Raw genomic sequence first — 18,886 nt, 5'->3', positions numbered from 1 at the left:
AAAAACATTGCTATTGATAGAAACCCGGCGCCTTGTAATGGGCGTTCAAATGCTGTCGGAAGTTTGGACGTCTAACTGGGAAATTTGACTTGAGCAACCCTCCAAGTCTTGTGCCGCGTTCAAGTCAACTCGGGAATTCCAAATTGGAAACTCGTAGAAAGATGAGCTCAAGAGTTTTCCACATGGAACGTACCTGAATCAACTATTAGGAAGCTGTAGTAAATTTGAACTCATCCCAGTTGTCTTGAAAACACCAGTAATTCCGAGTTGGAAACTAAGAGAAAATGTTGTTACCTGGGGTGTATTTATTAGTCTGGGAAAACGTTTACTCCAAACGGAAAACGTTTTGCAGAATTTTTTCAGAAATTCAGGGGTGTATTCATTAGGCTACGCCGATTCTTTTGCAAAATGTTTCTGTTGCAAATTCAGGCAGGTTTCTCACTCTCCATTTAATTCTGTTTGCTTCTGTTTGGTTTTTAAACGGTAAACTGTTTCTGTTTCAAGATGTAATGAATAGAACCCAGGTCCTTGCCCGTTTTGTTCCGTTTACTGTTTGCATCTGTTTGTTTCCTAGCGTAAACGTTTGTTGCAAAACTTGTAACAGATCAGTGCCGATTTTTAGCATGTAAATCTTGGTGGGGCAAAAAAATGCAATTTGTTGAATGCATGCCATCAAAGCCACTCCACAACACTAACCAATACATTAATTGAACTATAACGGTGACAAACGGTGGCCACAAACTGTTAGGGCCTACATAAAGCTGTCCCAACAGCAGAGTCCCAACAGCAGTCCCAACACCTTACCACTGCTACACCTGGCTATCAGCGGAGCCTTGTCTGGCAGCAAAACAGTTAATTCAGCCTCATTTACTGCCTTAAAAAACATAGATGATATGGCTGACTTGCTTAAACAAATGTGGTTTCTACTGACAATTGAGATGTACAAACTATGGCTTAAGGGGACAACAAGCGCATAAGAGGCAATCCGTAATTTTGATTAAGACATTGAGTGAGGTAGGACGGACGTAGTCAATATAACTATATGTTCAGCACTTTTGAAATGTACAGCGACATAATTCAGAACATGGGCCGTTCTTAGTGTTCTCCCTGTATACCAAGTCAGAACCGTAGGATAAATAAAGGGGGCATATAAGCAGACAATGAAAGCTCTTAAAATAATAAATGATTACATTTCTCAAAAACAGGTTATAGGCTACATGTGCACCACCAAGTCAGAACAGTAGGCGAAATTAAGTGGAGAAAATAGACCAAATTATTAGGGTGAGGCACATGGGCCACTAACAGCTTACTACACAATACACACTTAGTATTACTTTGTTAGCTACAGTATACATATCTCCCTGGCATATTACATCATTTATGCAGCAGCATACAAGACATTTTTGGACTCACCTTGTTGTGCTGTGCTCACTTGAACAGGATGGTGGCACGGCAGTCCTTCGTGGTCGAATTCTGTCATCAAAGTCCAGCATTCTCTGGATTTATGGTGCATTCAAGACAACTGGGAACTGGTTGAATCATGATGACTTCAGTGATCTTCAGGTCGTAGCTCTAAAAAGAGGCCAGAGTTCCCGATTTTACAAGTTTGAGTTGGATAAAAGTTCAACACGTATTTTCCCAGTCGTAGCTCGTTTTTCCCAGAGTTCCCAGTTGTCTTGAACTCACTAAAGTCAGATTTTGCAGTTCCGAGTTGCTTCATTGACAGCATGGCCAATGTTGAATGTTTATCATTTTAAACTAGAAAAAGAGACCCTTAATCTTAGACTTTGGACCACACAGCCACTCCACTGAATAGCGGGCTAATGATTGCTTTGCAATGCTTGCAGTTAGCCACTGATTTCTACCAAACCACTCATTGTTGAATTTGCGATTTCCAACATGTTGTGTAATGTTTATGTCCAATGGCCGATGAGCACCGATACGTTTTATCTATATGTTCTCTTCATTATTTCTCTTCATATGGCAGGATTAAAAAGGATTTGCAAGTAGATTGTCGACTTCATTCATGATGATGACTGCTAGCTAAGATTTTGAAAGTAAAAGCTACTGTAGATATAACGTGATTTGATGTAATTTTATCTGTGGCCAATGACCTTGAGCATTCTTGTATGGGCACTTCTAATGTAACTATATGGCAGCACCCAAGGGACTTGAATTTTCGAGCTGTACCTTTAGACTTGGCGGTGACGGGGTGTCCTCATGAGTAACAGAACACTGAGCCAATCCCGGCGCAACGCTCTGTATTTTCTGCTGGTCCGCCCCACCACCACAGAAAGCACTGAGCTAGGCTGAAACACCTGCATTTTGGAGCTGCCTTACTCAAGAAAACAAAAAAGAGACTATGTTTGTATACGGCTTTATTAACTCAATTATATATATATATATATATATATATATATATATATATATTACATTGTTTGCAAACGGATATGTAATAGGTATTAATGCCAAAAAAAAGCACAATTTTTTGGTTGTTGTTGCAATAAGATGTGGGGCTCAAAACATCCTATGAATGACGGACCACCACTGACTGCAACAGAAGATACGGAATCCGACTAATGAATTGCTGACTTGTGACGTTACACGGCTGTGTTTTCTCCTTTGGGTGATTCCTCACAAAACTACAACATTTTATATTTTTTAACATTTTATCCTTTTGAAGGAATGTGGGCATACATTTGACATTTATCTTAACGCATAATTAAGAAATAATTAAATAATGAATTACAAAGCAAATATTGGTGTAATATGAAGCTTTTCCGCTTGCTCTGTAATATGAGTATTTTGATTTCAATAACAATTGTCTTACATAAATGTATGAATATAGAAAAATATTAACATTTTGATTTGGCTTATCTTCAATATATTGTTAAAGATAATATACTCTAAGGCAGTGGTCACCAACCAACCTTTTCTGAGTCAAGATCACTTTGAGTCAAAATGCAAGCTGAGACCTAGTGCTAAGATTTTTTTTTTAACATGACTTAAAAAAAACATAAGCCTATGCAACATTAACCTACTAAAAACAGTACTGTAGCAAGGAGGTTTGTGCAGTAGGATATAGGCCCAATATATTATGCAAGGCTTTGGGTTTTTTAAAGAAATATTTGGCGATCGACTAGGAATGCCTTGGAGATTGACGATTGGTTGGTGACCACGGCATATCAAAGTTCCAGAATGGGAACTTCAATTAATTATTTCTCAGTTTTGCTTTTAGATACATACTCTACTGGTCAAAAGTTTGTACACACCTACTCATCCAAGGGTTTTTCTTTGTTTTTACTATTTTCTACATTGTAAAATAATAGTGAAGACATCAAAACTATGAAATAACACATATGGAATCATGTAGTAACCAAAAAAGTGTTAAGCAAATCAATATATATTTTATATTTGAGGTTCTTCAAATAGCCACACTTTGCCTTGATGACAGCTTTGCACACTCTTGGCATTCTCTCAGCCAGCTTCATGAGGTAGTCACCTGGAATGCATTTCAATTAACAGGTGTGCTTTCTTTAAAGTTCATTTGTGGAATTTAATGTGTTTGAGCCAATCAGTTGTGTTGTGACAAGCTAGGGGTGTTATACAGAAGATAGACCTATTTGGTAAAAAACCAAGTCCATATTATGGCAAGGACAGCTCAAATAAGCAAAGAGAAAAGACAGTCCATCACTTTAAGACATGAATGTCAGTCAATACGGAAAATGTCAAGAACTTTGAAAGTTTCTTCAAGTGTCTCAGAAACCATCAAGAGTTATGATGAAACTAGCTCTCACGAGGACCGCCACAGGAATGGAAGGCCCACAGTTACCTCTGCTGTAGTGGATAAGTTCATTAGAGTTACCAGCCTCAGAAATTGCAGCCCAAATAAATGCTTCACAGAGTTCAAGTAGCAGACACATCTCAACATCAACTGTTCAGAGGAGACTGTGTGAATCAGGCCTTCATAATCGAATTGCTTCAAAGAAACCACTACTAAAGGACACTAAAAAGAAGAGACTTGCTTGGGCCAAGAAACACGAGCAATGGACATTAGACCGTTGGAAATTTGTCCTTTGGTCTGATGTGTCCAAATTGGAATTTTTGGCTCCAACCGCTGTGTCTTTGTGAGACGCAGTGTGGGTGAACGGATGTTCTCCGCATGTGTATTTCCCACCGTAAAGCATGGATGAGGTGTTATGGTGTGGGGGTGCTTTGCTGGTGACAGTCAGTGATTTATTTAGAATTCAAGGCACACTTAACCAGCATGGCTACCACAGCATTCTGCAGCGATACGCCATCACATCTGGTTTGCTCTTAGTGGGACTATCATTTGTTTTTCAACAAGACAATGACCCAACACACCTCCAGGCTGTGTAAGGGCTATTTGACAAAGAAGGAGAGGGATAGAGTGCTGCATCAGATGACGTGGCCTCCACAACCCCCCGACCTCAACCAAATTGAGATGGTTTGGGATGTTGGACCACAGAGTGAAGAAAAAGCAGCCAACAAGTGCTCAGCATATGTGGGAACTCCTTGAAGACTGCTGGAAAAGCATTCCAGGTGAAGCTGGTTTAGAGAATACCAAGAGTGTGCAAAGCTGTCATGGCAAAGGGTGGCTATTTGAAGAATCTGAAATAGAAAATATATTTTGATTTTGTTTAACACTTTTTTGTTTACATCATGATTCCATATGTGTTCATAGTTTTGATGTCTTCACTGTTATTCTACAATGTAGAAAACAGTAAAAAAAAAACTTGAATGAGTAGATGTTCTAAAACTTTTAACCGGTAGTGTATGTCAACAATCCTTCCTCCAAATGACCCTTCTATGGATGTTTTTCAGGAAAATCTCCCAAAATGTTTTTGTTCTTGTTTCATGAGGAATCACCCCTTTTCAACCAAAAGATGACGACAAATCCTTTTTTTTGACATTTACAAACTTATCAAAATGGATAATGGAGCTAGTTAGACCATATTGTCAATATTAACCTTGCTAGCTAACTTTAATATTAGCAACATTAGCTAGCTAGCTAAAATGTTAACGGTTAAAGAATTGTTCTGACTTCAAATCACTTTAACACAATCATATCAGACTTACGACCTCCTTATTGGTAGTCTCCACATCCAACGAGCATGTGAACGCTGTCAGAAGCCTATAGAATGTTCCACAATGCTCTATCTTTGGGTGTGATTCTGTCTAAAATCCCAAAGATTAGAAAGGAGGTCTGTTCACCGCTGGTGCTGCTAGTGTTGTCACGATACCAGAATTTTGACTTCGATACCAGGTTTAGTATCACGATACTTGATACCAAAAAGGTACCGCAGCAAAAAATTCCATATTAGCTAAAGTCACAGAATGGCACTTAATCCAGACAGATCTTTTGAGTTCAATATCATTACATTAGAAATGTCTGATTTTTGAATGTATGCATTAATGAATCAATTATACAATCATTTTTGCCAATCTAACTACATAGAAACATTATGGGAATTATTTATTTGAACGGTATATCTCTATTGATATACTGGGTAAATCAAGATGTAGCCTACGCCTATTCACAATACAGGTCAACGCATATTCAGTAGGAGTGTGTGCATGCATTGAGTTATTAATCAGCTTGTTTTGGCTGATTTCAGGAGGCTACAGATGAAAAACAATCTGTTTACCCTCCATTTGGGACTTATCTTATTGAACTGAATACTAATCAGCAACATTTGCATGGAAGAAGGAATCTTTTCTTATACTGTGTGCCGTCTCGTCATTCACGCACAAAGTACTTTCCAGTCTCGAGCAAAGATTATCTTAACTGGGAGAAACATCAGGTGGGGGAGACTAAGTGAATTAATACCGTTTTTGGTGACAATCAGCATTGTAATCAGCAATATTTTGCATTATGGTTGGCATATTACCACAAACAAGGTAGTGAAACGTTGTCGGCGTTCGTGTGTGTGTCCTAACACAACGGGTGTCTGAGTAAAATTACAACAACAGCAAAAATATTGTGGGAAAATAAAATTACATGAAGATACTCCAGTCTGAACTTAAACTGCTTAAACCAGGTAGATAAAGTGTGTTGAAATGATAATGGACTAACTTAAAAAAAATTAAAAAATACTGTATAAACACCACTAGATATGGGTAACGACAGTATGATACTGTATAAACACCACTAGATTTGGGTAACGACAGCATGATACTGTATAAACACCACTAGATATGGGTAACGACAGTATGATACTGTATAAACACCACTAGATATGGGTAACAACAGTATGATACTGTTATAAACACCACTAGATATGGGTAACAACAGTATGATACTATTATAAACACCACTAGATATGGGTAACAACAGTATGATACTGTATAAACACCACTAGATATGGGTAACGACAGTATGATACTGTATAAACACCACTAGATATGGGTAACGACAGTATGATACTGTATAAACACCACTAGATATGGGTAACAACAGTATGATACTGTATAAACACTAGATATGGGTAACGACAGCATGATACTGTTATAAACAACACTAGATATGGGTAACGACAGTATGATACTGTATAAACAACACTAGATATGGGTAACGACAGCATGATACTGTTATAAACACCACTAGATATGGGTAACGACAGCATGATACTGTTATAAACATCACTAGATATGGGTAACGACAGTATGATACTGTAATAAACACCACTAGATTTGGGTAACGACAGTATGATACTGTATAAACACCACTAGATATGGGTAACGACAGTATGATACTGTATAAACACCACTAGATATGGGTAACGACAGCATGATACTGTTATAAACACTAGATATTGGTAACGACAGTATTTAATCTTTGTAAATGTTTTCTTCAATCACAGTATTTTCAATATGAAGCTATTAGCAGCACTATTTTGGTAGTCTCAAACCAGTGAGTTTATTAACCTTCATCAAGAATACAGGTGACATTTACATTTTTAGTCATTTAGCAGACGCTCTTATCCAGAGCGACTTACAGTAGTGAATGCATACATTTCATATTTCTTTTTTCCCCATACTGGTCCCCCGTGGGAATCGAACCCACAACCCTGGCGTTGCAAACACCATGCTCTACCAACTGAGCCACACGGGACCATAATTATTGACAATGACAGGTGGGAATGTTGTTCCCTTGTCATATAATTGCTACATTTACTATCAATATAGCGTTAAAAATAGTTTTCCAGATTGTATTTTGGCGATTCTTCTTTGAGACAACCTGGTTCAATTTGGGTCCCAAGGCAAAACCAGTTGAGTACCACTGTTCTGCCTGCACTGAACTTTGTTTTGGGAACAATAATTAGCAGTTTCAAAAAATATGACCGAACATAGTGATTCTTAATCGGCAGACCTAGACATAATAATTAGCCCACAACATGGACATTTGGTCTGGGACTGCGAAGTCGTGGTGTAAGCCTGCCGTAATTGTACAGTCTGTGCGGGCCTTTATGATAGTATAACCTAAGGTTTGTGTGAAAATCTAAATTCTAGGCTAACTCTTAGACGGTCATACCTCTTCACTTCCTGAGTGGGCCAATTTATATTGGGATGCAAATTTAATGAAGTGTTTGCAATTGTGTAGCAATCTTCCTTCTCTTGTGGATAGGCCTACGCTTCCCAGGGTTTGTACCAGTGCAAAAGTCCCACCACTGTAAGGTCAAATTGGTTAGATTGTAAAATCTTTAAATCATTTCGAAAACTATTCATCAAATGTGTACTCTTTAACAGTGCATAATCATCTGTGTGTAGGCGATGGAATGTTCTAAAAGTAGGTTTTGATTGGATTGTGGGCTCACTGCTGGGCAGCCGGGCGGGGACAAGGTGGCATGGGCCGCCAGCAAGCCATGGGATGAGTGAAGGTCAGAGGAGCAGAGCGTGGGTTGCTGCTGGCTGACATAGGACATCAGGATGACAGCTTTGGCTGCCACGCATCGCCACTCTTTCTGATTCAGAATGATGTGCCAAGATGGACATCAACGCAGCGGGCACGTCTCAGGGTAACAGCCCCGCCTAGCATGTAGTGCCTGTCGACTTTAAATGGCACAACTGCACAATATCTTGTTCTGGGGAAGATGTAGCGCTTTGGCATTTGTCATGCCTCGACGTCATTTGGCCACAATTCCAAGTGTCTGCGGGGCCCTCAGGGGAGAACAGGGCTCCTGTTTATATTTGTCACTAAGGCAAAAACAAATCTAGAAATAAACGGAATTCCTCCAAAGTTGTATATTTCTGCCAACTTGACCATCAACTTTCACCCTCCAAAATTGATGAGTCCACCCTGATGATCCATTAAGACATGGCTAAAGGTCCCAGGGTATAAATAGCCTTCAAGGGCACCAGGCGATTGTTTTCAGAGGAAAATAAAACCAGGGAGAGGTCGTGCACGCTAGCCAGTCATTAATCTGTTGTTGGGGGGGGGGGGGTCACTCAAGTTTGTCAAGTTTGTGTTTGCTTGCTAAGCTTCTACTTTATTGGATGTTTTTGTGACATTTGAAAGATTCCTTGTCCATGTTGTAACATTTTTTTTTTGTTACTAATTAACCATTCCATTAAAAAGTAGCATATTGCAAATGCTGGAAAGATTGAAATGCCACAACTTAAATGAAAGTATTTGTGTGCAATCATTGGCCTTGACACTAATCATTTCCCTTGTCGTCTTTGCACACAAAGGCACAACTAGATTCTAAGTCGACATGTAAAACAGCAGATCCCACAATATCATTGGACATCGCTAACCTCTGAAAGCACATGGCAGTAAGCAAGCACATTTAAATCTCCCGTTTAGGAGAGCCATTGACCGCACGTCTTGGCTCTGTCAGCATTGGAGAGGCAGATGGTACTCATGGCCCTTCCTTTCCTTTACTTCCCCCTCCCTCGATTGTAGCCCGTATCTGCCAGCCCTCTGGGCTCTGTGGCCGGTTGTAGACTCAGTATTCTGTGTGTTTGGACACACACACACACACACACACAAATGTATATAGTACCAGGTGGTTGTAATGTAAGGTGTCAGGTCTGGAGGTTGTGTACTGGACACACTACCTGAATTTATTAACCTTATGCGTTTTGCTGTCTCACATACTCTTTTGTGACATCCATTATTCATACTCTGATTCTCTTGTCCTTGTCTTTCAGTGGGTCTGATAGGAATAATTGGCTTGATTTGATTTACACAGATTCATATTTGTGAGAAGTGGACAACAGGTTTGGCCTGACTGTTTGGGGGACTTGAGATGCATTGTTGTTTTGCACTTTAGTTGAAGTTCTGTGTGTATCCCGAGTAAGAATTCTGCCCTTGGAACGTAGGTGGTACATGTGAGTTGGCAATGTTTTGTGTGAGTGTTGTTTTACATATATTTTCTTCTGCGTTTTAAATAGAGACATATACTGTAGATGGTGTGCTGGATTCAACTCTGTTGATTCCAGGGGGATTTAAAAATGTGTTGCTCTGGGAACACAATGGATTCATTATGGAATGGTTTTCCTCTGGCGTCCTCTGGCAAATTGACCCATTTTGTAGTGCACTGAAGCAGATGCCTGGACAAGGAAGTGAGGCCCGTGTGTGTGTGTGTGTGTGTGTGTGTGTGTGTGTGTGTGTGTGTGTTACTAATCGCTGGAGCACACGTGCAGCAGGTCCCCATTACTGTCCTCACTCCGCATCCTCGCTCAGAAGAGACTCCAGCCAAGTCCCAAACGCATCAGGCCTGTCGCACTGAAGAGCTTGGGTCCAGGCAGCTGCTTTTTCACTCGCTCCTAAATGCCACAATGTTTGGGAAATGAATGCGAGGAATCTTTACTGGCACTGCTGATGTGTGATGTCACAGCCGACGGTTCAGATAGAGCCATTAGGTCAATCATTTCCTGCAGTTGAAGTTAAAAGACGTTTATGGATCATACCGTATATCATATATACATTGACAATAATATTATTAAATATCTTAAATATGATTTATTTTGCTGCATGCTTTCCCCTCTGCAGTTTTAACAACCTGGAACACAAAGGCATCTGACAACAATCAGAGAGGAAAAATGCATGAAAATAAACACCCTTGTTTGGAGTAGAGCTTCCTGGGTTTTGTGAAATGCTTCACTGAGTGCTTCTTATGTTCTGCAAGTGCCAATAAGGCAGATAAAAACAGGAAAAAAGGTGCCCGGGAAGAAGTTTCCAAGATTGTTCAACTTAGCAATTAGAAAGTGTTTGTACTGTAGGATACTTGTTTCGGAGTTGGGTTAACCGGTCTACTTGATTAATCCTCTCCCATGGAAGCAATAAGGATACTCCGGGACAGCTTAGTTCCCTCCACCTCAAGTCCTCATATGGACACATATCATACAGAACACTGGCTCTGACTGTTCCTCTGGTTTCAGCGAGCTTCACTGAGCAGAGTGCCGGGACAGCGCTGGGTGGCAGGACGCTGGCCTGCCTAGGGGTATAGCCATGTTCCACAAAGAGGAAAAGCAAAACACATGTTGACAATCATGTTTTTTTCCCCCCGCATTTTGAATTATGGTTAGCAAGAGGAAGTAACTTAATGTGATTGTATTTGGTGATACATTGGGAAAATGTGCACGAGCGTTCGCCCTTTTCCAGGTTTCAGTTTAGAACTGTTAAAAATACAGTTGCGTACTTTGACTTAGCTTGCTTATCATTAAAAAAAAAAATACATACATTTTTAAAAGTTAGGTGGTAGTTAGGCACCAATGTGTCACTTAACAGTGACCATATTGGATCAACTGAAAATATTAAAATCACGATTACCAAATCCTTCTGACGTTGAGCCGCCAAAATTAATGATGCCTATTGTTCATCCTCTCAGAATGAACCCACGTTTTTTTTCTCCAACTTTTATTCTCAAACAACATATCTGCCAGGCATTAGTAGTGTGTTCAGTTTTATATGCTGACATTTCAGAATGCACATCATATGTAAATCAATTCAGCACGTCTGCCTCCCACGTGTTTAGTGACACAGAACTAAGTCGATTTTTATACCATTTTGTCTTATTTGCAATTCCTTTTTGTTTTGTTTATGGTGTTGTATGATTCAAGGGACATTTTGTTAGAGACCACCAATCGGGCAGCTCCATGATATTTGTATAATGAATATATTTTATGTGCGGCCTAATTTACGTGATTTAGTAAACGGTTGGTTAAAATAAAGGTGTCCATGTAAAAATAATATGGGAATTGGTATTGATGCTCTGTCATTTTTTTTATTGCAGAAATGAATGTGTGGAGGACTTCTGACAGTAAATTGCACTGTTGATGACATTACATACTCTGAAAAAGGTACGCAAGAGAGAATTAAAAGTATTTTTTTTATAGCATGTAAATGGAACAGAGAATGTGATTGTCAATCTTAACTTGTAAAAACGTCATCGAACTGTGAAGTACTCTGACAGTAAAGCCCATCAGTGCAACACTGCCTTCTACTGGTCAGCTGACAGAAATGCTTTAACTATTTTGCTCTGTTTTCGTATCCTCAAATGTTTTATGTGTTTTCCTTGCAAGGCTCTCCCAATGCATCATCAGGGGGCAAGCTACCTGCCCTTCAGGACACCTACAGCACCCAATGTCACAGGAAGGCCAAAAAGATCATCAAGGACAACATCCACCCAAGCCACTGCCTGTTCACCCCGCTATCATCCAGAAGGCGAGGTCAGTACAGGTGCATCAAAGCTGGGACTGAGAGACTGAAAAACGGCTTTTATCCCAAGGCCATCAGACTGTTAAACAGCCATCACTAGCACATTAGAGGCTGCTGCCCTATATACATAGACTTGAAATCACTGGCCACTTTAATAATGGAACACTAGTCACTTTTATAATGTTTACATATTTTGCATTACTCATCTCATATTATATATATATGTATGTATGTGTGTGTGTGTGTGTGTGTGTGTGTGTGTGTGTGTGTGTGTGTGTGTGTGTGTGTGTGTGTGTGTGTGTGTGTGTGTGTGTGTGTGTGTGTGGTGTATGAATATACATATATGTATGTATGTATGTATGTGTATATATACACACACACACACACACACACACACACACATATATATATATACAATATGAGATGAGTAATGCAAAATATGTAAACATTATTAAAGTGTCTAGTGTTTGTAAGGATACATATATACATATATATACACATACATATATATGTATGTGTATATATGTATATATATATGTGTGTGTGTATATATGTGTATGTATATATATGTGTGTATATATATATATGTGTGTGTGTATGTATATATATAATGTGTGTGTGTGTGTGTGTGTGTGTGTGTGTGTGTGTGTGTGTGTGTGTGTGTGTGTGTGTGTGTGTGTGTGTATGTATGTATATAATATATATATATATATTACTATCCTATTCTACTGTATCTTAGTCTATGCCGCTCTGACATTGCTCGTCCAAATATATATATTCTTAATTCCATTCCTTTACTATTGATTGTGTGTATTGTTAGATATTACTTGTTAGATATTACTGCACTGTTGGAGCTAGAAGCACAAGCATTTCGCTACACCCGCAATAACATCAACTAAACACATGACAAATAATACAGTACCATATCATACAACGTGATTACAGTTCACATCTATTCACCTCAGTGACAATAGCCAGTAGCAACCTAATGTGATCGTATTCTTAATATTCAACTTTTATCAAATCTACATATTTCATCTTTTTATTTTTCAAATGTGTTTTTGAAGCGGAAATGTCAACATTAATGCTTAATTAATTATGGTATATGATGCAGAGCTGAGAGCCTTGTCTGTGCGGGTATGTGTCCTGAACTAATTTGTCTGTCAAACTGTAACCCAAGGTGCAAAGTGTTGTAATGAAGCCTTACAATTTGCGTTGCAAGTGATCATGGTGTAGACTGTAGAGGCTGTCTGGCCACTGCTGACCTGGTGTGTACAGTGAACAGCCCCTCGCTGGCCGCGTGGCGCGGCTTCCATCCCCTCTCTCACTCACACACACAACAAGTAACCAACCTGAACTTCACACAGCTCTGGTCTTTGCAAACAATCATCCCCACTAAATGTAACAGCAAAATGACTTACATTGCCAACCGTGGTCAGCTATGTAAAACGAGAATAGGAGGTATTATTTTACTTGTGATTGTATTCATCAAGAAAATCTTAACCTCTTGACTTTTAACTCAATAATACAGCTTGCATTGATATCCAGAAATAAACTGGACTGATCATTACAGAACAAAATGAAACATTTCTAATTTATGGTGAAAAGTAGTCATTTAAAGAAAATGGTCCCTGAAATCAAAAGTTCAATGAAATAGCATGTTGCGCATTTAATATTGAGATGCATTGTAATATATTGCCTCACTTTATTGTCGTGATATCTTCATCGGAGATGATACATTTATTTTAATAAGATACTTTTTTAATAAAGAATCCATATTTGTAAGGTTATATCAGAATCCCCATACTTATAGTGTTTTGCATCACGATTCTAGCCGTACATCTCAGCCATTCTGAGAAAGGTCGGGAACATTTCATTTCTTAACTTATTGGTGAACGTAGTGTGCTAGAAAGTAAAGAAAAGTTGTGACTTTGTCAAAAGGTGAAATGAGGATTACCTCCCTCCAAAACCCTCAGTGCGGTCTTTGGTCTTCAGTGTACCTGTGCACTTCTGCTCCCCTCCCCAAAGCGCTCTCGATATCTCTGGCGGAATCGAATTCCATAGCTGCTATGCTACAATGGGAGAACTGTTTGATGGACGCTCTGTCTCCTTCTCCCTCCCCCGGTTCAGGTATTCCCCCTGATGAGGAACCTGAGCTTCAGAGAGCACCGGCCGGGCACCACCTCTCATGGCCCTCCAGCCCTGCTCAATGCACGCAACGACTCCGAAAAGAGAAAGCAGAGTATTACTGTACATTATATTTGTTAGGGCATACAAAAGTGGGATGAAATAAAAAAAATATATGTAATCGAATTTTAGATAGTGTATCGATTGTACTACATGCAATGGAGAACGTGGTTATGTACTCAAATCAAGATGAACATTTAACATTTCTAAAGATGTATATAGAGTGTCTTCTGTAATAGTACTCAACATTTTTTTATGTTCTGCACTTTACACTCAAAGTAAAGTGGTTTGGTTACTTACGTATCCATTTTTAAAGGTGTGAAGTGTCTTCTGGACAGCCTTGAATTCCTCCACATAATGTCCGGACTCTGTCTAGATCAAATAATATTAGCGGTGTAAAGTAAGACAGCTTGTAAAATATAGCACCCCCATGTCCATTTTTTATGGGCTTTAGTGGATCCTATTGTCTGGAGGTATTTATGCCGAAAGATAGACATTTGCCAGGAGAGGGAAAAGGGGGGGGGGGGGGGGAGCCCAAAACAAAACAAAACATCGCATGATAGTCTTTAAGCAGTTCCATCTGTCCGGCAGAAATTTCAGGCTAATAGCCTGTAGCGCTTCAGCCCACTGCCCTCACTCTCTCTCTCTACCTGACTCTGTCCTATTAAATCTCTCCACTCCTCAAAAAAAAAAAAGATCAGAAAGTCAGGAAAAAAAATAAGAACTTGTGCAGACCCAAGTCAACAGGGCTAGTGGTGGGGTGGTGATAATGAAGAACAAGCCCTAATTACAGAGGGAGAAAGAAATGACCCCAAGAACTCGGTGATGTGGAAAATAAGCTCATCATTCTGGTGTGTTTTTTTTGTTGAAAGACTGCGCGCTCTGTGAGCAGATGACTGCTGCTCACCTTGCCACGGGGTCTGCTTGAGATTGGTTCATTGTCAAGGATTTTTTTTTTTTTTTTACCCATGATTCCATATGGTATGGAGCGGGCTACATGTTGCCCAACATGCCAGTGCAAATGTTTTCTCAATTAGTTATCTTATCTCCGGTGAGTGCACCAGCATCAGATGAAGCTTGCTGACAGCGTAATGGCAGGCAAAACCACGGAAGGCTCCATCAAATGGCAGCTCTGCTACGACATCTCAGCCAGGACTTGGTGGATGGTAAGTTGGCAGCAACCGAAGCTGTTTTTTTTCTTCCACGTTCTTTCCCCATTTGTTCTTTTAAAAAAACGTCCCCATTCTTTAGATCCTTCAAAAAAGACACAAAAACATCTTCTTTTTAAAAAAAAAATTTTTTTTACTCCATTCTTCAACTTCACATTGAGTGGATTTTAAAATAGTGGTTGGTTTGTTTTTGTGTCTGTTGTCAATGTCAGTCCTCTCTGTTGGAGCCTTGTCACTCTTGTCCCCTTGTTTGTTTTTTTTCCAAGTCTCTTGTCGTCTCAGTTCAGTATGTCAGTTCTGAAATATTGTTCTGCCGGCGCTGTGCTTATTTGTTCTTGTTCAGTGTTTAACTTTAGTTTGGCTTCAGGAAAATAAATATCCATTTATGGAGTAAATATTTTGTTCACAAAAAAACTATTCATCTGCTGACTGTAATTCAACTTTTCTGCAGTGCACAGATGAGTCGGCCCTTGCCATAAGTAAACCAATATTTTGCCAGCGTCGGCTCGTCTCATCTAGTTAAGGAAGGTTGAGTGCAGGCGTTGAAAAAAAGGACCAAAAAGTGTTGCACCGTTTCTGTCAGACCTCTAGTTCATTCTAGTTTACCGAGTGTGCGGAGCATCGCACTCCGCTCCTGAGCTCTGACATGCAGCGCCGGCAATTAAAGCGCACAGAAAAAAATGGAAAAAAAGAACATGCCCTGGGACGAGTCGGACCCAGCGCTGGGGCAGATTAACTTGCTTGTTGTGGTCAGCGAGGCCAGACAACCTTTGACAGCCCTGTCGCTCCGGCAGCGATGTGGAGAGGTTAAAGTGGAAGGAGGGAGAGCGAAGGAGAAAAAAAAGACGAGTGGAATTTGTAGACTTCGCTGAGAGACGAGGAGGGGTAGGGGGATTCACAATAGTCTATTGTGGCCAGTAGATACAAATGAGCCCAGTCGGGCTGGATAAAAGGGCTTTGAAACTCCCAGTGCCCTGTGTTCATTAGAGGACGACTCGTTATCCCCAGCATCGTTATATTACTATTATCTTTATTATTGCCAGCGTAATTAGAATAATTATTTTTGCAAGGGAGAGTGTGGTGACGAGCATTGGTCCTTTTCTCCACTGCAGGTTCCTTGCCAGATTGTATAAAATAAGGTAGTTGTATTGCCAAGAGACAATGGCTGTATTATTCCTCTGTAAGAAGACCATGAACTTTAGAATTCCACTCCGTTGTCCCCCTCTCTCTGGCTCCCCCGCCCTCCTCTCCTCGCCCATTCCACCTCGTCCACAGCAGCAGTCAGCAAGCAGCGCTCCATGCCTGTGTGTAGGGAACTGATGAGGGGCAGAAGGAGAGAAACGGGAGCCTTTCTCTGCCTGTCACTTTCATTAGGAGTCCCAGTGAAATTGGTTTTAGACCATCACTACAGAGGGCGACATGTCACATAGGGGAAAGAGGTGGTAGGTAGTGGTGGTTTAGTTTTTGTACGGAAAGGGGTAGAGATGTGTGGGCATTCCTCACTGTCGCTTTCTCCCCCTCTCTCTGGGGCCATGGGGCTGAAGACTGGATGAAGACTGAGTGTTCCCCAGTTCGTGGACTTGCTCATTTTGAGTAATCTCTTGCTGCTTTTTAAAAAACTTTTATCCTCTAAAAGAAAATGAAGCTTTCAGTTGGTCTCTTGCACATGTTCTTACAAAAATATAATTAAAGTTGATTTACTTGTTAAAAGGTCGCCTCATGAGATATGGTAGTTATATGTATGTGTATGTATGTGTGAGTATGTAAAATCACCTGTACAATCCACCATGCAACCCAGGGATATATATATATATATGAAAAGGTGTATTCCTACGTTGTATGGTGGATTGTACAGGTGATTTTGTGAGCCGTAATTGCACACTAATGAATCATTATTGTGTTTAAAGCAGTATAAGCACTGAAGAGCTTTGAATTAATTTAGTTATCAGTCAATAGACATTTGTCAATACATAATCTGGTGTTGAATTTCAAAGATGCTACCTTGCATTTATCTAATGTCAAATAAATCATTTAGTGTTTTGACATTTAAATTCTATAAATACACAATGTATTTTCTGTGAATGTTTATATTAATATGATGGTAAAGGTAGTGAAGTAATGTTGCATGAGTGTTGCAAATCATTATTGATTTACTCTGAAAATGTGATTTATATAGGTTTCTACAACCACTGTTTATTGTATTGGAAAAAATGTATACACTACACCATATTTGTTTCTAAATCAGTAGCTCACTTGGAAAATGTCCTATCTTGTGGCAATACTAAAAATCGACTTTAAAAAAATGTGGAATGTGAAATGTATTAGGTGGCTGACCAAGGAAACTGAGATGACGTCCCTTCAAATGGATCGTGTCCTCGCTGTATTAATCAAGAGTCCAAGGTTTACGATGACATGGTCATTATGGGAATGCTGCGGGATGGTTTCCACTTTAGAAGAGGAGGAGTGGAAGCTGCTTTTATTAATTGCCGTCCATGTGCTCCCATTCACTTGAATTAGTCAACAGTTGCTTCGACTAATTTAATCCCTCTGAAATGTTATATCAGATTTTTGAATGGCACTGGAGGTTAAATTAGGTTACAGCGGAAAGAGGATTATATGTTTAATTTCAGAACCACAGTTCTAGTAATTATTTCAGATGATTAGCACAGACTGTGTGGAATTCATCTGTTTTATTTGAGCTCAAACGTTTCAACTGTTATTTGGCATTCATCATATTTAATGGAAGTAGGTCTGACCATTTTGCCAGTCTGCTCTCTTTATTATAATTCAAATGGATATCATTTGCTTCAAGGTTTGCCACATTATTACCATTGCAAGTAGACCCCTTGTAATTGATAGGGCATAACCCTCATCGCCCACATTGTCAATATAAGTCCCACATTTTCCAATTAGTAACTCATTGAGCTTTGTTTTCTAGCTTTGTCAGTTATCGGACTTGCTACATCAACTGCTGAATGTTCTATGTGATCTGTTGTATACCTACATTTGTGTTATTTCATGTTCATTCCAGTGAGCGTTTCACCTCGGCTGTGGTCTGTACACATTTGCCGCTATCTCGTTAAACATAGGGGATGTAGACTCCATCCTGTACTTTTTTTCACTGACTACACTGGCAAAATGGACAGATGTTCCACTTAAGTAATCTCGTACAGCTTGCTTATTTGAAATGCATCTCAGAATGAAGAGGTATGACATGGGCTCTTTTAGTGGGCCATCTTGTAAATTCATTTATACTTCATGAGCTTCGTCATTGTAAGGTTTGTTCATAAAGGGGCTTTCAAGATGACCAGTTCAAATGCGCATCAGAAGTGCGTGTCTCCCCGGCACAGTCAGTTCTGGTCGAGCTACGCTCCTGTAACGTACTCTAAGTGCATCCAAATGATACCAGTCACAAGTGTTGCCCTTTCAGTCTGCACACCTCACCTCCTGTGTGTCTTTTCTTCTGAACTTGCTTGGTTTGTCTCTCTTCATACTTCACGCTATGGTCTATTTAAAGTAACCGTTCCCGTCTTTTAAATGTGGTTCTATTCTCCATTATTTTTGAAATATTGTCCAGTAGCAGGCGTCCAAGAAATATGACCTTTTTCTGACATTGATATTATTCTATTTTCCATGTACATTTCACGTGTTACTCATCATTTAGCCTTTTGAGAGGTGGCGGGGGGGCCGGGGCTCTCTGTGCGCCGTGGCTGTGCCGAGCAGCTCTATGTGATAAAGGCACTCAGGCTTTGTTTGAAGTCGGCCACTCTAATTAACCCTGTTTGTGCCTGAGCCATGGGGGCTGCGGGCCGACCCGCCAGTGTGTTAACACTGCGCTCATGTC

This window comes from Salmo salar, chromosome ssa10, assembly GCF_905237065.1.
Source record: "Salmo salar chromosome ssa10, Ssal_v3.1, whole genome shotgun sequence".
Taxonomy (NCBI): Eukaryota; Metazoa; Chordata; class Actinopteri; order Salmoniformes; family Salmonidae; genus Salmo; species Salmo salar.
This window is presented reverse-complemented; position numbering follows the sequence as displayed.